This window comes from Lagopus leucura, unplaced genomic scaffold, assembly GCF_019238085.1.
Source record: "Lagopus leucura isolate 7727_CA_CO unplaced genomic scaffold, USGS_WTPT01 Super-Scaffold_739, whole genome shotgun sequence".
In the NCBI taxonomy this organism is placed as follows: domain Eukaryota; kingdom Metazoa; phylum Chordata; class Aves; order Galliformes; family Phasianidae; genus Lagopus; species Lagopus leucura.
This window is the reverse complement of record NW_024962255.1, coordinates 19,804,391-19,825,576: the sequence shown is the minus strand read 5'-3', so window position 1 is coordinate 19,825,576 and position 21,186 is coordinate 19,804,391. Positions and strand designations below refer to the sequence as shown.

The 21,186-nt window shown below is 41.4% G+C and overlaps 1 protein-coding gene across 3 annotated transcripts in view; it reads left to right on the top strand.

The window, feature by feature from the left end:
• The first annotated feature begins 7,453 nt into the window (after nucleotides 1–7,453).
• Nucleotides 7,454–21,186, top strand: part of PLCE1 (phospholipase C epsilon 1) — a 148,653-nt gene continuing 134,920 nt past the window's right edge. For all 3 annotated transcript variants that reach the window (XM_042863510.1, XM_042863509.1, XM_042863507.1), the window contains exon 1: nucleotides 7,454–7,533. The gene's annotated coding sequence lies outside the window, so the exon portion shown is untranslated. The remainder of the gene's footprint in view (nucleotides 7,534–21,186) is intronic.

The following is a 21,186-nucleotide window of genomic DNA, read 5'->3' as shown; positions in this document are numbered from 1 at the left end:
TAAAATGCACTGAATCATAGAATAGAATCACAGAACCATTATGATTGGAAAAGACCTCTCAGGTCATCAAATCCAACCATCATCCTGTCAGCTGGTCACGTTCACCCCCTGAGCTGTGCTTAGACAGTTATCTGTCAAGTGTGGGAGTGAGGGCAGGTTCTTTTGCCCTCGAGGAAAGGGAGAACTGTATGTGTAGCAACAGCACATGTGTGATACAGCACTACAGGTTGTTCAGAACACTGCAAGACGTTTCTAATCCTGCACACAGGGCAAACATCTCATACTCACTGTGCCCTCAGCTGCTCCCATTTATGCACTGCTTACTGGAAAGCCAGTGACAATCACAACACACCAGCAGCTTACAATCTCTTACTTAAGAAGGAGATAACAACAGTGTACAATCTTCAGAAAGTCTAAAAATATGTATTTTGGACAAAAGGTTTCTTTACTTCTTCCTGTACCAGTCCCTTTCCCAAACAATTTTATTCTAGGTCATGAGTTTAGAATCTAATGATGCTTCTATTAGTTTTATTCTTTGCTTAATTTTATTTTGCAGCTTTTGTGGTAATTTTGTGTCTACATATGTTGAGTTAATACTCAATTTATAATAATCAAAACAAAAATAATCAAATTTTAACAGATCTTCAGTATTAGATCCTTGATAACAACACCTATTCATTGTCTTAGCTTTAGCATATGATTCAAGACATAATTAGTACTCAGCATAAGCGTGTAACAAAGTGTCCCTAAAACAGCATATGGATATTCTGATGAAAGGAAATTTGGAAATATTGCTTTTATAAACCCAAAAGCTGCAGAGCAGATGTGGAAGGAATTACTGCAAGGAATCTCAACTGGCATATAAAACAGAAGCTGAAGTTTATTTTCTTTTTGTTATGAAAGAAAGAACATCTTAGTAAAGTTCTGTTTTGTTTAAGATTACACAGATCTGAATTATTCAGAACTAGCTGTGAAATTATATGTACAGGCATGACACTGAATGGAACAAGGCAACTTTTTTTGCTTTAAATATTTAGTATCAGAAGTTCCCAGGCTGATGGTAAAATACATATTTTTAAAATTTACAGTAAATTTAATAATGTTCCCTTTTGGAGGAGTGGGATATAATAGATATTGCAAAGTTCATATCCTCTTTTGATTTCATAAGCAAAAAGCAAAGAAGTAATTGCACCTTTTACAGTCTGACTGTCTGGCTGCATTGATGGAAAGTTCTGGTCATACATACTCATTTCTGGAGAACCATTACAATTAACCACAACTACTCCCACATTCTCACATTTTCAACACCCAATCAGCCAACTTGAATGTGTAGAAAATGGTAGGTTATTATTACTTTTCTTTTATTAACCTTAGTAAAGCACTGAAGTGCCTACCACGGTAAAATTTGGGTGCTGTGATAGATTTTTTTCACTTTATTTTCTTTTTTAATTAATTCTTAAGTGTAACACTACATTAGAATTGTAGAAAGGAGTGGAAAAAATTATCATGACCTTTCAGAATAATTTGAGCAGTTATTGGACTGCTGTCAGATCAACGTGTTTGCTATTTTTGTTCTGTTGTTAGGATGAAAACATGCTGTGCTGAAATCACACCAGCAAACAGGTTTCCACGTGCATCTTCTGTGTCCCTGATTATCAAAGACATTTTTGATGACTTCATGTATCAATGAATCTCATTAAGCCTGCAAAAGACCTCTGGGATCATCAAGTCCAACCACGGCGGCCCATCGCTGCGAGCGATGGTAGTGCTAATGTATTGCTGCGACACCCACATAAGGACAGTGGCAGCAAAAGCCAGTGCAAAAACAGAACTGCCAAGGAATTTCATCCACAAAGTGGACTGGTTTTAAATGTGATGTCACAGAAAGTAGTATTAAGTCATTGGTGGAAAAGTTGGATCCTTCGATGCATCACTGTGAAGGGCTCTGTCACTTTCAGCTCCTCTTTAATCATAATCACTCTCTAGTCACCTTGACAATTTTCTTTTTGTCCTCTTTAACGCTTTTGTCAACAATCACTCAGATCCCTGGGTTTGTCTTGCCTCTTTTTTCTGGGATATTGTTTTCCCCAGACAGCTACTAAAGCTGGGTGCTGACTGTTAAGTGCTCACCCTCCTGAACATGACAGTTTTCCCCAAGCAGTGTGGTAGCAGTTTCCCCAAGCTACTCTTAGTAGCAGATCAACGTGCCTTATGTGTCAGGGCATTCCTAAGAATGGGAGATGCTTTTTTGCAAGTGCTTGCGTAAGGTAGGAGAATATGATAAACATGGAGCAAACACACAATGAAGATGTGATCCAGGGTAGTTTCAGAAGAGGCTTTATGCTAGATTGAACACCAAAAACTGCCAGTTATTTTTATTTAAACTCTATTCAAGTTCATAAGAATTATATAAATTATAAAAAATAAAAAAATAAAAGTAAAATTATATGTATGTATTTTCAGATTTTATTACATAAAACTTAATGTCCCAGTCTCTAATATTATCAGTGACTATGAGAAGCACTGCCTCAATGCTCACTTGCAGGATAAAGCAAACTTTCATTTGAGTTTGTATGTCAAAATCATATGCAACTTCAGTCCGTTCTGCAACATTCATGGATATTTTCCATCTTTTCTTTTTAGAAAAAAGTTAATGGAAAATTATGATGTAATGCTTTTATCCAATGAGTGGTATTAATACTTTGACTTCCACTGTTTGTATCATACTCTGAACTGTAATGTGGAGTAAAGATGAGTTATTCCTCCAGTGTCTTGAATCGGTATACTAACATAGTTTCTAGCTTTTAGAAAACATCTTGAAATAATGGTGCAGCAAAAATCAGTTCTACAAGTGTTCTTTTATATGGTGGGAATACAGTTGAGGCATGAGAGATGCCATTAATTTGATTTGTATCAGGAGTTACTCCACTGAAATGCAACATCTGTTGAATGGAATGTAACATAGCTCTCCCAGAAGCCATAATGCAATAATTTCATATTTGGAAATAGTTAGACTTATCAGAAATGTTCTATCTTAGTGATATTTGAAAAGTGTTGGTTTTCTTTCAAATTTACTCCAAAGACTTTGTAGTTCTTCCAAAGATTAACCGGAGGATGCCTTTACCAGTGGCTTGAAAGTCAAGCAGCTAATGTCAATTTCAAAGAATTTTATTAGAAGTGTTTCCATTTATTGGTTGTTTTTAGCAGTTATTTATTTTATCAGGTTTTTTTTTTTTTCTCCTCATTGAAAAGTAAAAAATTTTCAAGCATTCATTCTGCTTTCAGAATGACCTCTGTGGCAGCTGATGTTCATAACAGCCTAACCAAACCTCGTGTCATGTAAAGTGACATCAAGCCTTTAACATAGTCACACCAGGAAACTCCAGCACGAAGTTTATCATTTAAAAGCAGCTGCTGAAACTCACGTGTTTTGTCTTGTGTACATTCATTACTATGTAATTTCTTTACATAAAGAAATGACACAGATTCTAATTATTTGTCTTGCAATCATAATAAAATAGTTCCAAAATCAGGCTTTTACTAAGTAATAATTGTTTTAATGGAAAGTATTATTCCATAAAGGCTCTTCTTCCGGGCAGCCACCTCCTGCCTGAGACCGGGCTGTGCCTTACGCAGGGGAACCAGGCTGGAGAGAGGGAGGAACACCGTGCAGATAAGGACTGTGTGTTCCTCCACCAGCAAATCACCAGCAGTTTGGCTGTACTGAAAACAGAGTGCAGTTAAGAAGACAGTCCCCATTTTCATGTGTTTCTAATTTGCTTAAAGAATTTGTTTGCGTGCACACGTGTGCGTGCTTTTCTGCAGTCCTGGCTGAAGGGTGAATTTTGGAGCAAAGCCTGAGGAAAAACCTTTGGGTCTTTTTTTTTTTTTTTTTTTTAAATTAAAAACATATTTTTTATGTTCTATGTAATTTGTTAAATCATTTGTTCACAAATATTATTATAGAATACCACAATTAAAGACAAAATACCCCTTGATACATGACACTGCAGGTTTTAGGCAAGGGAATGCTGTACAGAACACACACAGAAAACAAAGCCGAATGTTCCAAGCACAGGTCGCAACGCCGTACTGCTTTTTCTCCCTGATGTTAGCAGAATAGCCCAAGTCAGCTCACACAGCTTTAGATCCTTCAATGCATAAGTGAATAAGTCTTAGCATTTCACAGGGATGTGTGGAATTTAACAGTTATGCATCATTTTGAAGTTTAACTAACTTTTTAACCCAAACTCGGGCTGTGTGCTGCTTGGCACTGCTGGGATCCACCCACATGGTGACCTGCAGCAGTGTGCTGTCCTGCATCTGCTAGAGCAGGACACAGCATGACCAAGGACAGCCTCTTCTCACGGAGAGCTGGTGGGCTCTGACATACAAGAGAAAAAGGCGAACTGATGCATTCTTTACAGCACTTTTTGATTGGCTGAGAAAGTTAAGAAGGAACTATTCTCCACAATCCCAGTCCAGTGCAGGAAAAAGCTGTTAGTTCAATACAGCATTGAGGTCAGGCAGGTGAAGATTCCCTCCTGCAAAGCTGGATCTGTCTGCAGCACCTTGAGGGCTGCATATTCAGATGGTACATAAAGAAGATGGTGTATCTCAGCCCTGGGCTGCACACTCAGCTTCCTTGGTATCTGTGTGCAACTTTGAACTTGTCCTCAAACAAAGAAATCACATTAAAAGTTAAGTAGTAACATATTTGTTAGAAATATATAGGCACATCATTTCTTCGTACTTCAGTTCTTCTCAGTCCATGGTGCATTATGAGGTGCAGCTTCAGAACTGTTGTTCACATGGGCACATGTGGAAGGGGACAGCCCCAGAGCCATGGTGGTATCTCCTTCTCTGCAGCACTCAGAGAAGCATCAGGGTGTTTGGTACAGAGCATCTGTACTGCTCTATCTGCCTTATGATTCTCGCAGTTAGGTGGGTATTTGTTACCATTAACAAATCACGTTTGGGTGCACAAGGAACAGGTTGGGAGCTGGAGCTCAGAAAGAGATCTCAAAGGCAAAATTGCTGGAGTGTGGTGTGGACCCCACTGCTATGTGCTCAGGTCAAAGGCACGCCTTAATTCTTTGCTGAGTCATGGATGTGGTGACTTCTCCAAATTTTCCTCTCTGCAAAATGTATCACTTTCTTCTCAGTGCAGTACACCTTTTACTGGTGGAGTTTTGCAAGCTGAGAAAAAAATGTGAACACATTGTGAAGGAAAAATTATATAGATGTCTTTTTCCACTGGAATAATGTGATGATAACTTTCCTGCACTTTTAAAAACAACTGGAAAAGCAGAGAGAAACTGGAAAAAGCTCCCATGGAAAGGTTCCTGCTGCCTGTGTGTTCAGGGGATAACTCATTGCCACTGCTGTAGTGCTGAAAATACATTGCATGATCAGTTCTAAAGGGCAACTGTGCCTCCAACACTGAGAATACATAAAGTATCAGTAACTGACCTTACTTTGGGTCAATATTCTTATACTAAAAGAATATATGAAAAATATACAGATCATACAGAACACAAAGTGGAAAGCATCATCCATCCAAGCCTTTTGCAGCCTCCTGTTACAGCATCTCTTTTGGTAGTACTGTGCGCAGCCAATGCAATCCAAGCTGCACTGGTGGTGAGGGGAAGGCTGTGGATTTTGTCAATAGCCAGGTTTCAGCCAACATGTGCTGTGCTTCAGTAGAGGCCGATTAACATTAAGTTAATCATAGAATGGCTTGGTATGAAAGGGACCTGCAAGCACATCCAGATCCAACCCTCTCCCATGGGCTCGTGCCCCCCATCCGATGAGGGTCCAGGGATCCAACACAGCCCTAAGTGCCTCCAGGGATGGGACACCCACAGCTCTGGGCAGCAGTGCCAGGGTCTCAGCTCCTTCTGAGTACAGAATTTCCTCCTAACACCTAACCTAAATCTCCCCTCTTTTAGTTTAATGCCATCCCCTCCTGTCCAATCACTATCAGGCCATTAATTAACAGCTCAGATTAGCTGTCTCTCACCTCCTGTGCAATGCCTGATTTGGATACTGTGCTGCTAAAAGCACCACAGTGCTTTGTCTCAGTCTTTTATCTCCTTTTTATAATCACCAGTGCCCACAGGATGATGAGGGAATGAAACTGAATAGCACACCTACAGCCAGGCAGCAAATACAAGCTGACAGACCTGTGCAAATACAAGCGATGCTGTGCCTGGCATACCTGGTTAGGAAAAACAATGCAACGTTTTGAAAGCATGTAACTTCTGCAGGCTTCCAGTGCATCATTTGATCGACTTTTAGACACATTTATTTAAGTATTGTATTATCCTCTCAGGGCAATGACACTTCTGAGGTAACGTGCAGCACACAGCACGCAGCGGCACTTCGGCTTTGGCCTTCGGGTTTGCTCTTCCTTTAGGAAGCAGCGTGGGGCTGCTGGCAGGGTGCGGGGTGTGTGAGCTGCGGGCTGCACGACGCCGTGCCGGGACACGGCGTGCACACAGCTTGGCTACCGGAATCGGTGCCCGCGGTGTAAAAGCGGCCAAAGTAAAACTTCGTTATCTGTGAACAACTTTTGCCTCTTGAAAAAAAAAAGTGAGAACGCTTCCTCCAGAACCAAACTTGATGCGACTTTTCACAACGCACGCTTCACGAACAAACCACGCTTGCAGACCGGAGCTCACCGCACCGAGTTGCTCCTCGGTGCGAATGGCGGCCGTGCAGCCCCCGCCTCTCACCCGCACAGCACGGAACGGGGGCTGCGGCCCCGAATGCAGCCCTTGTTCGCTCCGTTCGCGCCGCTCACCGGCCAGCGGCATTGTGCTGGAGAGGGGGAAAAGCAAAAAGCAACAGAGCGCCGCGAGCGCTACTGCCGCCGCCGGGCGGGGGCTGCGGGGGGCGAGGGGCGCGCGCCGCATTCCGATGCGGTGAGGCACGCGGCCCCCGCCCCAGGGCCGAGAGGCGATGGCGCTGCGCCGCTCCCGCCCCGCGCGGGCGCACGGTCGGAGCCGTTACTCAGCGGCCCGCGAGCGGCGGGCGCCGAGACGAGAGGTAGGACCGTGACCGGCGGGGCGCGGGGGCGACGTTCCGGCCGCAAGGATGCGCTCTGCGCGGTGCCCCTGCTGCGCGGTGTCCGCAGGAGGCGCGAGGCTGTCCCAGGCGGGAGGAGCCGATGCGCGGACGCCGCTCGCGCTCCGTCGCGGCGGGAAGCGAGGGGCATCGCCAGGCTCAGCGCGCCGCGAGGAGGTCCCCGCCGAACAACCCCCCCCCGCCGGGGATCTCTCAGGCGGCCGAGTCAGCCGCCTGCGCTGCCCCGAGCGCCTTCCTCTTCGCTCCGTCCCTCCTCCGCCGACCCGGTGGGGCGGTCCGCGCCCGCAGCCCCCGCCCCCGTCCCGCCGCGGTAGGCGCTTGGCTCGCTCCGCCGCCCTGGGCAGCGGCGGGGGCGGCCCCGTCCGGCAGAGAGCCGCGTCGCAGAGCCCCGCTGGAGTCCCCGGCGGTCCCGGGAGGAAGAGGATGCCGGGGCTGTGCTGAGAGGTGCGTGCCCTGTTCGCCCCGCGCTGCCCTCGCGGCTGCCGCTCCGCTTTCGGCCATGTTCCCGGCCCCGCTATCGCGCCGCTTTGGGATCCCCTCCTCCGCCGGGTGGGCTTGAGGGAGCCCCAGATAGCAGCAGCCAGGCTGCCCTCATCCCGCAGCTTGTAATCGTTATGGTCACCCCCTCGCTTTCCGTTTTAATTCTTAGGGGGGAGTTTGCCCATTGTGACTGCTAGCCGGGACCGGGCTGTGCGCGGCGGGGTTCCTCCGGCGGCGGGGCTGCCCGGGGCGCTGCGGGAGAGCGCGGTGTCTGCACCGGGTTCGAGGAGCCGCGTGCGCTACGTATCTGATTGGCGGCGCGCTGCTGAGATGCCATCAGCACAGCACAGCACACAGGTGGTGTGGAGCTGAGCTCACGGAGGCGGTACAAGAGCTGGCAAGAACGGTACAGAAATGAGTAAAATCTTCTCTGTGCTTCTAGGAACAGTCGAATGTTTGCTGTTTACTTGGTGAGGCACTCGTGTGAAGAGCAGAACTAAGCCTGCTGTTGTGTTTGTTGTGACAAAAGTTTGCTAAATATTTGAATCCCGTCTATTTTATGTAGTCCTGTGTTTGAAAGGGGCTTAGAGAAGCCACCAGCTGTGTGTGGAAGAGCCGTGTAGCCATAACTGCAGAGCAGACCCAACGTGGGGCTTAAGTCCTGCTTCCACACACAGATAACCATCATGATCCCTACTACCTCATCCTGTGAAAGTCAGAGGCAAACAAGTGGTGTGTGATTGGGACAACACCTGAGCAGATCTGGGAGCAATCAACCAAGGTGAAACGAGAAACAGGTGTGATGTTCCATGTGTTAGGAAATGCTTGTGTTTTGAATGGCCAGTAAAATGATGCAGAGAGAAATTTCCAAGTCATAAAGGGCCACATCCAGTCTGTGTACAAAGTAGTGAAGGTCTACTGAAGTCGTTCTTAGCCGTGTAGAAAGTTTATTCATGTTCTCCCATTCGGAGGCATTGATCTGGTGTGTTGTAATGAGCTCCTTTGTGTTTTCACACATGCTACAAAGTTGGTTCTTAAGACTCCTTGTGGCCTCAGACTGGAGGGTGCAGTTCCTGTCCATTTCATTGACGTTGATTCAATGTGATTGATGTATAGTAACTGATATAATAACAAGTGTGTTATTCACACCAGGGTTCTGACCATCTACTAAAGAAAAAAGAAAGTGAAGTCAAACTTTTAAGTTCAAGAAACATGAACAGAATACACTACAGAATAAGAAGTTTCTGAAAACTACCTATTGGAAGTCATAGAACAAGGTCATAAAAGAGTGGATAATTCTCTATATTAAGATAATGCAAAGTAATGCTATGAAATTGACTACAGATTGTAAGTCTCTATAGAAGAAAGTATTTCTTGTGTTAAAGGACTACTGTCTTTAAGAGGAATAACAATGTTGGGATCCAGTGACTAAAACCATCACCAAAATCTAGAATTGAAGCAGTGTGTTCATGAGGGACAGTGGTAGTGATACAATGGCTGGGAATGTCTAGCCTGAAATAGCAGCTCTTTTGGAGAAGAGCAGCTGTAATTTAGCAGTGGTTCTTGGATTTGAAATAAAAATTAGTTAAAGAAAGAGCTGAGTTATGAAGGAGGCAAAGAGTAATGAATCTATGTCCACGATTTGCATAGGGATTTTTCACTGAAGATTGTTAATGGTGATTTGTTTTATTCAGCTGGATTTACCTGCAAGTTTACAGAAGTTGTTCTTTGTTGGTTGAAAAGAAGATAGTCTTACGGACAATAGGTTGGAACAAGGACTGTTGTTCAGTTCTCTGTTGTATGGCACAGCACCAACTGCAACGTGGATACTGGTTTATGATTGTAAGCCCTAAACTTTATAAATGACAACAATAATAATATTAACAGTAATTCACTTTTTGTTTTGTATACTATTTGAAAATTTGAGTGACTCACATTGGAGGGAATCCCATGGCTCTAGCACAGACATGCTGCCACACCTGCTGGCTGTGCAGCCACTCATGGTGTTATTCCAGCACAACCTATCGAATGGTGCCCGTACCTTTAGTATGCAGTCTGATTAATTTTTAAATAACACTTTTCATTGTGGCTTTGGTAAAGAAGGTTATTAGCGTGCCAGCATGAAATCCATGCTTTCCCTTAGGTTAATTTGGTCCCTTCTCGAGCTGCTTTTAATCGCCTTTAGCAGAGAGCTGCCACACGTGTGCTGGGGGACCTGCAAGGCTGAGTGCATGCTGCAGGAGAGCAGTGCCGCTTACTCTGCATTCTGCTCTGTTTGTCTTGGCAGACCTATGCATGTGTCTGCTCGTGGGTGGGGTTTCCACAGTGGAGGTTCTGCCAGAGATTGGTCATATTTCACTCTCTCATTTTTGAGCAAAACTTCCATCTAGTGAACTGAGATTTAAGAGTTGAGGGTGAAGTGGTGACAGTGGCGTTGGGAGCTCTACAATATACATCCCCCCTCCCCCCAGCCCCCCAGCTTTTTTCTTGAGTTAAGGAATTTTTATCGTACTCGAAACATGGGAATTAATTTGTAGATACATCAATTGGGATGAACACCTTTCCCTCAGTGGTCTTGTATGCTCTGTTGTGCTGACGTCTTTGTACAAAACATAATGAATGTCACTGTTTTTAAACTAGGCCATCCACAATGCTCTCTTCTTAACTGCTTGGTCATTCATGAATAATCCACACGTTCCAGTGCTGTATCTGCTTGCCATTGGTTGTTGAAAATGGGTACACTGGAAGCACTGAGCTCAATGCTATGCTCTGTTCTCCAGGAGTACCCTTCATTTAAGTTCCCCCACAGCTCTCAGATTTACAGGCTGTTGGAGACAAAGCCCTAGGTAGCGCTGGCCTCTGTGACAGCTTGAAATCTCATGGAGCCCAGTAGAACTTTGGAGCAGGGCGGCCCGGCAGGCTTGCGTCTTGTGCAGGGAGGTGTGCTCTGCAGGGCAGTATGCAGACTGTTGTATCCCACCTACAGTAGTCTGAGTCATAACTCCATAGGTTAAATATGCTATCAACTCTGGGATACTTTCTATTTTACGCTGCTATCAGTAATTAATACTTAATAATGTGGTACAACATTTTAAATGGAACAGAGCATCTCAAAAAACTGAATGTATCATTAGATTTTTTTAAATTGCTGTACCACTTTTTGAGTAACTAAAGAAACTGAAAATACCAGAATGTTTCATTTTCAATTGTTCATATTCAATTTCTAATTTTTTTTTTTTTTAACGGGTCAGGGAAGTGGAAAATTAGTGAGTGTAAAGGCAAAGCTACCATTTCAAAACATTTATTTTTGGGGTAATGCTTTTATTCTATTAGTATGCACAAGTGCTGCATAACTGGAATCTAATAATAGTATGTTTTATTAAACAGATGACTCTCCAGTTGCATTGACCTTGCCTTGTGTAGTGGGACCTTGCTGTCTGTAGTTTCAGACAATGCTCTGATGTGAGACCTCTCCTCCCCCAGTATTTTTCTGCATCTGTGCCACAGCATACGGCAAGAATGCTGCCACAGTGATCTCTGGCATTTGGAGTTTTCGTTACACTGCATCTTCTTTCTAGCATTTTTATAATGCATTCCTTTATTCCAAATACAAAGCTCTGTTGCTTGGAGTAGGTGACTTTATTTTTTTTTGTAGCAGTGTGGGTATCTTTCAGCAGTGTTAATTGAGCTGGGTTTCCCTTTGGAATGCAGCAAGATTAACAGGAGTCATGCAGCTGAGGAACTGCTGCTTTGTCCAATACCACGAAATCATGTTAAAGAACAACCTGTAGGTTTCCTCTTGCAGAACTTCCTTGTTGTGAATGCCTCCTTTTAAGTTCCCTCAGGGTTGCTGTGGTTGTTTTGGATTACTGCTACTTACCAAATTGGAGGGGAAAAAGAAAACCCCGTGTTTTAATATCCTGGCTGAATTGCCTTGTGGAGATGATGTTCTGTTTTTGTTCTCATTTCATGTAGCATTCACTCTTGTAAAAAATGTATTTCTAACCAGTTAGTTCTTCAATTCATCCATAAATGTATACTATAGTTGTTATTTATAATGTATTTATAATGTATTTTGTCAGTGGGCAGAGATTTCTGAGAACTGGATGGTGTCTTTACAAACTTTTAGTAACTAAATTTCACACTTCTGATGATTTTCAAGTTTGTTCGATCTTCTGTGAAAATCTATGTTCTTCCTTCTGAAAGCTGTGGGAAACTATACTGCAGTGTTCCTCATGTGTAGTGCAGGTCCCTTCTCACCCTGAGTGCGTCCGCGTTATTGCAGCAGGCTGGTGGGCCAAAAATGTCTCCCTGTTCCCTTCTGTAACTCGTGGCCACTCATGAGCTGTGCTGTGGGCTGCTTTTCTGTAAACATCTGGAGTGGCAGAGATGTTAAGAGTGCCAGGCAGATAATGCTTCTTGAACTCTTTCCTGTTGTGGTACTTTGCATTTTTTGGATGGAAAATACTTCTTAGTGAGGCTCCTTCAGAGCCCTTGAAATTTTTCACTGCAGCTGATACTTTTGTGAATGGTCTGTTGTTTGCATGTTTTCCCCAGAGAACAAAGTGGGCATACAAGAGGCGGAGAACCTTACATAATTACCTTTGCTTTGTTCCAATTGCACCCTTTCTTTTTTACTTCTTAGAAATGAATTTTGGAAGAGGAAGCTGTAAAATCAAATGTACAACTGCTTGTAGTGGAAATATTTTAACCTGAACAGCCACTCAAGATGTTGCTGCTATAACTGATTTGAATATACATCTGTTCTTATTCTGTGCTTTAACTCAGCAAAGAATAAACAAGAAGGCTCTCTTTGGTGGTGGTGTTCTCTCAGTAGACACAGAAGTACAGAGGAACATATTAAAAAAATGACATCAACACATGTCATTAACTAAAAACTCCAGGCTGTCCTGCTTAGAGACATTCCCAGCATTTGTAGCCTGAGTAATTTAAATATATAAGACAAATTGTAGGGCTTTTTCTTTATTTACTTCATTTTCATAGGGTGAATTTGGCGAGTAGCTATTGCTGTGTTGTCGTTGGTTGTTGTGTAACAATTCTGCAGTTATTGTCCAAATTAAACATACTAATCTTTTAAATGGTCCTGATGTCTACCGGTGTGTGATGTGTAGATTTAGTGGTTGAGTTCCAAAACTGTGTATTTGATTTTGTTTTCCTTTTGTTTGTTTTCAAAATGATCTGTTCTTCTTGTGAGATATGGAGGGCCCTTCTAAAAAGTGCTGCTGGGTGCTCCCTGCTCACCAGTAATCCCTCCAGTTTCGGATTTCTCTTCTGTTCTGCATGCTTTCCAATTTCACCTTTGTCTCCATGGTGCCAAATCATGTGTCCTTTTATGCAGAGTTAGATGCTACCAGGTGTGGCTGATACTAGTGTAGAGTGACACCCACTGATTCTTTTATTCTTGGTACTTCTGATTTGACATAACAGCAGCGTGGTATTAGTACATTGCCAGTTGTACCTCAGGCTTTGATGAGTCACAGATTGCTTTCCACAAGAGAAAATTCAGTGGTTACACGCTGTCAGTTCCTGCAGTGTTAGTTCAAGTGCATGAAGTGATGAATACCTCTGTTTTCAGGGTGTGTTTCTATGACCCATGCCTCAGTGGGCATACCCTTGTGTTGCTGCAGGAGCTGTGTACCAATAACATCTGATCTGATCTGACACGGCTGACCACACATCCAACAAGCGTGTCACTTAGCAGCCCTGCTCCCGTTCTCCCCACAGGTCTGTCAGCGAGCCGGCATCCAGCCCAGCAGCTCTGCCTTGCCTTCCCCCCATTCTACAGAGGCTGCAGCATTTTTGGAAAAGCAGGATTATCGTAACTTATTGAGACAGGAAAATTGGACAGCTTTTTCTTATCTAGGCATTAAAACTGCTCTGTCTGTACACTTGACTCATACCCAACAGTGCTTTCCCTCCCATAATTTTGAAAGTATGGGCTTTTCTATACCATATCCTAGAAACCTGCAAACCTTCCTATGTTTCAGGTGAATGGTTTATAGGGTATGCCTCTGTTACAGATAAAGTTATAGAAAAGTTAGCATAAAGATGTTACAATTCAATTAATTAATCAGTTTTAAAAGTGCCAGCTGAATGCATAGTATTACCTCATGTTTGAAATGTCATAGAATCATAGGTTCAAGGAATCATAGAGTCAAAGAATGATTTGAGTCAAAAAGTTTCCTAATTTTATACTAAGTCAACATTATGATTTTTGCAGTTCTTCTAAGCACGAGTAAACCTTGAGTCTGTGCTATGTCTGTCAAGGTACTTCTGGTTAGATTCTTCCTGCCTCTGTTGGAAAATGTATTAGTTTAGCACAAATCCATGCCAGCATCCAACATTAGATGTTGCTGTTTTTACTGCATTACTTATTCCATGTTGGCAGAAATACAATGAGTATAAAAGCAGTTTTTGCTATCTGGTTGCCTTTTCGTCCCCCTGTTAAAACATATTTCAGAGATGGTGTTTCAAGATTCCACTGCAGGATTTGAACTAACTCGCAGCTTGAAACAAAAATGTTCAAAAATGATTTTTATTTCATTTTATTTATTTATTTTAAGACACAGGAAGTTGAAGAAGAAGGGTCCATTTTAATTGAGACAAACTTCCTTCTTGATACTTACTCAGAAAACATTTATAGATGATGATGTAGAATTGAAACTTGTTTGTTCAACACAGTTGAACACTGTAGTGTACTGCTCGATTGGTTCTGTTCTTATCTAGGTTTCCTGAAACCAAATGTAAGTTGAGTATGTCCACATAACCCTGTACCAGAATGTTGCATTCATTAAAACTCGAGATTTAGTGGCTAATTTTGCTATGCAGCAACAGTATCAAGTTGATATTGTTTCTTTCTGTTAGTGTTGAGCAAATATTGTCAGCTTCCAATCCAGTTGCACAGTTAAAACTCGATACTGCCTGTATATACAGTAATGGAAACATTTAGGATTTGTGATGGAGACGGAACATTCTTATAATAGGTTAGAGCCAGGGGTAAGAAGTTCTTACGGGTCTTCTAAGTTATTAAATGGATTATTTGTCCAGTGGTCTGCTGAAATTTTTATTCCAACAAATTCTGAGCTATAGCAAATGTTTTACTTATACCTCAACTTGTGTGTATCTCAGATCTCACCTTTTGAGGTGAAAGTGTTCTGCTTGTCATGCACAATGCATGCTTGTGCAGCAAATTCTGCAACTCCCTTATATCTTAAAATTGTATGATATTCTGTGTAATAGGAGGTGTATAATTAAATGAGGAAACTGAGGAAGTTATGAGATCTTTTTATTTTAAGATTAATTTCTATTAGGCAATAGGAATATCTTGAAAATCAGCAACAATTTAGGACATATGTGGACCATTCCACTTTTCTACGATCAGAAAATGCTGAAGTTATAGATTTCTTTGCTAGAATTATAAAAATAGTAGATAATCTGTGAAGCTAGTCAGTGAATAAAGGCTACAATTGAATTTTCATTGTCATTTTTTTTAGTCACTCCAATCAAGTCCATTCCATTGTGCCAACAACTGATGTGCCAGCAAACTGGTTTCATTATGAAAACTGTTGGCAGCACCAACTCTTAAATGCACTGACTTCCAAATCCTCGTTTTCCTCCTTGCCCCTCTGCAGTTAGTTTGGATGAAAAATAATAAATGTGAAACCTTACTATTATTCCAATTTTCCTGTTGTTTTCATGGCTAAATGTTTTATTTTTAAAGATTTTAAAGGTTATGAGTAGTTATATAGCAGTACAAGGGACTTCTAGAAAAAGCAGTGTGTTTTCCAAGGCTGAGTACGTGACTGTAGGAATTAACAACACTGTGAAGTCTGGTTAGAGATTAATTCTCCATACAATTTGTGCTGTGATTCTGGATTTGCAAGCCAGGTTCAGTAGTGGTTTGCAGAAATAAACAATTCCCTGGACAGCAGGCCATCAAACAGGTCAGCGTTAAAATATGCAGTAACATCTTTCAAATGGTTGTATGGGCTACTCTGCCTGCCTGCATTCTTTTGTAGGATCCAGTTTGTTACATACATTTTGAGTTTTGTTATCTGAGAGGCATAGGAAAGGCAGTAGTGGCTTTTCTGAGAGCCTTCATGGCCACCCACCAGAAGGGCAGTGTTTGTGTGTTCTCTTAGAATTTGCAAATGTCATTCTAATTTGGCAAAAGCTGCCTCCGTGTTTGTGTCCCCCATGCTACTTTTGTTCCTCATACTGTTTATTTTATGCAAGTTGATAAAGTTTATCCTTAGTGGGCAGCTGCCTCAAGTTGGATAGGTACGTAAAATTTGTTCTTAAGGCTAAAAATTCTGAGGCCAAAAGATAATGTACAGTGGTTACCAAGGTGCAGCACAGTACTGTCCTGTGTAACAGCTACTGTGTAGCCCTGACCTGCATCTCAGTTGAATGCTTTGTAGAAAGCTGCCTGGTTTTGGTTTACGAGTTAGTGGGAGAGCTGTAAAAATGCCTTGAGGAAGGTAAGCAAGCAAATACTATTTGGTATAGCAGCATTTGAATTATGATGATCAATAAAGTTTCTAATTTGTGTGTGACTCATTCTTTACTTTAAACTCATGTGCCTTCCCCTGACTTGATGTAGTGCTCTGATTACTTTTCCTTTGTTTCATAATGCTTGGTCTTCTGTCAGCTTTTCAGTTTTCTCAAGCTTTAAGGACACTACTGAGAAGAGCAGGCAGCCATTAAGAAAAAAGAATAAAAGCAATTTTAATTTACATTTACCAAAATTCTTTTAAACATTTCAGGGGCATTTAAATTATCGATTTAATTGGGTCAAAAGCCTGATAGCCTCTATCTGATAGTCCCATGTTTTTCCCATGTTACTCATCATGCTTACAGTAAAGCTCTATTCCATTAGCAATCATATGCATCCCAGTAAAGGTTTTCAAGTTTGAATTGAGACAGAAACCGTCTCAGCTCTTGGCCAGCAAATGCAAATAAAGTTGGCTGTGTTCCCTCTACTTGCCAGAAAAGCTAAAAAGCTGGGGCCCTTCCTCCATCAATGAAAAAGGGAAGCTCTGATCTTTCTTCATATGGGTTTTGCACACACTGAGTCTCTGACCTAATCTTGGTAGAATTTGTCAGTCTCTTGCTTGCTAGATGTGGCCCAAAGCCCCCAGGAAAACAGCTGTCATTTGCAGTGAACTTATATAGCTCAATCTGTTCTTTCTCCCATGATATTGGTGTGACAGTATTTCTTTCTAGTTAGTCTCAGCATATCAATATAAAATGCTGTCTCTGCACTAATATTATGGTGGGTTTGGTGGTTTTTTTTTTGTTGGTTTGTTTTTTTGTTGTTGTTTTTCGCATGTTATTGACTCTGTTACCCTTTCTGCTAAATCTTGCTTTGTTTTTAAAAGTATTTGATGTGCAAATAAATGTATAATTGAAAGATGCTGTCATTTTGTAGTACTGTTGTGTGCTGGAGTCTGAGCAGTTCCAATATCTGTTTTCTCACATGCAGAGCTTTAAAGCTTTTCATATCAAGATAATCTAATGGTGCATTAAGTGGTGTCTGACAATATAAGATACTATAAGATGAAGTACAGATATAAAGAGAAAAGAAATTATCAATAAGTTTAGACTTATTTAATATATACTGGTACATTTAAAAAATCATGATTATCCAACTTTTATCCAAGACATTCAAAATCAGAATCTTGAATTGTACAGTGATAATTTCTGAAATTGTATTGCTAAATATGTTCTGTACATATATGTTAATTAGATGACAGGATGTAAATAAAGCAATGATGTGGAGATTCATATCTGACACAAAATAATGCTGCACTCAGAGTATCAGGATTATAAAGGCTCTGCGCTGCTTTTTTTCCTGTTGTTAGATTGCCACTCTGGGAGAGTTCAGGATACAGTTTAAAAGGACACAGCTGCTAAATTTACTCTTAATTCTCATTTTCAATTCTATAAATTTGGTCTGAGCTCTCACATTCTGAATCGTGATAATCATGGAATCACAGGACTGTAGGGATTGGAGGGGATTGAAGATCACCTAGTCCAAACCTTCCCCACTAAAGCAGGTTCCTTGGTGTAGAGCTGCACCCTTTTACTGCTTCCCAAAGAGTAGTAGAGGTGTCTCTTTTTCACTGCATTGCAGGCCTTGGGTAGATGCATTTGCTCTACAAAATCCAGGTGAGTTCATTGTTAACAAGGATTCTAGAACTTTGCATATTTAGGAATAAATGTGTCATAGTTAATTGATCTCAGACTTCTAAAAGTTGGTTTGTGGCTGCAGAAGCACAAAGAAAAATGAAAACTTACTTATTCTGTTGAAAAGGTAACTGCTGTTTCAACTGTGCATGAGAGCAAACAGGTGCTTTTTATGTATTCTTAACATGACTGCACTTCAGTATATATTGAAGTGCAAAAAGAAGTGCAGTTTCTCTTCCTCCCCACCCTTCTTAGAACTTACAGGATGCACTGATCTGGAAAAGATCACAACAGAAAAGGTCTGAGGGAGCAGGTGACTGTTTTGATGTGTGGCAGTAGCATGCCATAAAGGACAAATTAAGAATTGAACTCTCAGGGGACAGGTTAGTCTGCTTTCATTTACCTGTCCTGCTTTTATGTGATTTTTTTTTTAATTTAATTTTATTTTTTTTTTCTTAAGTCATTTACAGTTATGCATGAACCCTGTTCTAGATTTCTGGGCAGTACTACTCTCCTCGTGTATGATCTGCTTCTTCCTTGTTGACTTCTCAAGGTCCAAGGTCCAGTGGGTAGTTGGAAGGACTGGTAAAATTAGTGCTGCAGAATGTAGCGTCGTTGAGTTATCATCCTAAAACAGTTTCCTTACTTATCTTCAATGAATTTGATAGGTTGTGGCATGGAGCTGATACATGTTGCATTAAAAAGTGTTCTGAGATGATTGTTTTTACACTGTTTTGAAACATTATATGTTTGTGTTGTAGGCAAAACACTGTTATTAGCATGGACAGTTTTTTCTTGCTAATTTTTTTGAAAACAGTCTAGATTGCAAGATTACACAGACCATTAGTTTTGCTTGCTGCCTTGCCTCTCCTCAGGGATCTCTTTTCATTCCAATATTGCTTCATAATCCCTTCAGCTGCTTGCCGAGGTTACTGATCATTCCAACCATCAGTTCTGCAGGTTGACTTAGGTATCCAGTGCACAGAATTCTTTCTTTACATGAAGCCACTATGGCCATCTTGCACCAGAGAAGCCAGATTACAAGGCTTGTGGCTACTCTTTATCTTCCAGTTTGTCACCCAAATATCAGCCTGATAGTGTTTGGTTGCGCATTTCAAAACAACCTCCTCATCACCATTTGTGACCTTCTCACTGTAGGTGACGTACAGATGTTATGTTCAGTGAACTATGACACTATATCACAGATTTCCTGAAATGCTTCTTATCATTTGCCATGAGAACATGATTCTAGCTTGCAGTGAGGTCCAAGACCTCCTGCCCAGAGCTGCAGGGGAGAGCCACGGGAGGACATATGGGTCAATCAACAGATCTGGAGGGCAGCGCAAGCTGGTAGTTGGTCAGATGTCAGTCAGATGAGCTTGGTCAGAATGTCAGAAGTAGTGCAGAACAGAGCCACGTTGGCTTGGGACACTCAGCTCGAGTTGGGGGATGAGCCTGAGCTGAAATGGCTGGTGGGAATGCTGTGGGGGTTGTGGGTGCAGCTGTTGCAGCACCTAAGGGCTTGGTGCACTCAGGGCACTGACGCTTTCTTAAAGATACCTGTGATGAGCCTGCCCAGGTTAGCATCGTCTATTTTTGTGTTAGTTTCAGCATTGTTTTGTCATTATAATATTGAAATAATACACCAAAAAAGTAGTTTTTATCTCTATTAACTGTTACAGCAGAAATAACCTTGAGCATTTCAGCATGCGTGCACTAGTTTATCTTTGATAGTACTTTTTGTGATTTGCTTCACTGGCTTATTTAACTGTGGCATTCACTTTTTTTTTTTTCTGAATCTTGAGATACACATCAGGCATATGAATAGGCATTCTAAGATCCTTTTGGGCTAAGTATATTAAGTAATATGTTAGCAGCAAGGGTGTGCAATCAAATAGGTATAAGCTAATCTTAGCTAAATTGTAGCCTGTATATGTAATAGTCATTTAACGTAATATCTTATGTCCATATGCCCAGGTAATTAAAACATATCTACTGTATCTAGTTGAGGGAAAAGAACAGCATTCCCTAGTAGCATTTCCAGATTTTAATAAGCAGTGTTGTTTGGATATGGGCAGAGTCTCTGGCACAAACCGCTGCTTATGTCAAATTAAAAAAGGGTGTTCCAGAGAAGGAAGTGTCCTTTTCCAAGTTATGACTGCATTTTTAGCCTGGTTTCTTATGGAAACGACTTTACAAAGTCACACAGTGTGTCATTATGTCTTTCCTGCCAACTTTTGAACTTAGCCTGTGGCAATCATTTTCATTACAAAAGTGCAGTTCTCAAGGATGCTAGATAACAGATTTCATATTGATGTTCAGGTACAGAAGTTCTGTAAATCATTCTGACTGTGAAGAAGTTGCTCTGATGCGAGTAGACCATTGTAACATAGCAGAGGATCTGGGTAGGAGAAAATCCTTAGTAATACCCCAATTGTAAGAAACACTTTAGTTATAGCAGGCATCTCTTTAGGTAGCTTAATTGTTCAACTTAGAGAAATCTGCAGAAAGCCAGAATTTACTCCTTTTAGAAGTATCTGAGGTAAGTGATACTGTGTTCTGTTGTTTCTAGCTACTGCATGTTCTACAGGAACATCAAGCATCCCCTGAAATACGTTCATTACTGGGAATTTCACTACTTAAAGTTTTCCTTCCATTTATTCAGCTGAAAGTACATGAACTTTTAAGAAATGTAACAGACTTAGAACAAGTGATTGTTTGTGTGAGATAAATATAGAATTAGCTTGTGGAATCCATTCTTACCCCAGCTAACTATATTATGAAGACTGAAGTAGACTAAGGGTCTGGGATAAAGTCCCATCTTATCAAGGGAGAGGATTTGCATGTTTAGAATTCCAAATTCTTACTATTCATGAAGCAAGAAGCTTGACTGTACTGCCCAGGAGTGAGTCATTTTATGATGGCTGCACTTAAGTTGAACATTTGCTTTAGGTTATCTTTTTCTCCCAAAAGAAAGAATGAAGCCCAGGTGTGCAGTAATAAGTCACTGGAAATAAGTAGGAGTCTCACAACCAGATGGGAAATACTTAACAGCCTACTTCCATAGAGACTTGGAAAGATAACGAAGAAAAGCAATATACCTGCATTTGTTTAGAAGGGATGCAGTCATTCACTGCAGTTATTTTGAAGATCTTCAATAAATGCATAATAGTGATATATGGTAACATTCTACCCTGGTCTTCAAAACTCTTTCCTTTACATAGGTTAAGCTGTTAAAGAAATGCAAGCAGAACTTAAGGAAAGAGTGTGGAAGTTGCTGTGAACATAGAATTTTCTTCATGTATGGTTCCATTTATCTTGGAAGGGATAACAGTGTATTTACAAAGAAACTTCCTAATTGCCATACAGAAGTATAAATGTGTAGGTAGACAACTGAATACTTTTTCA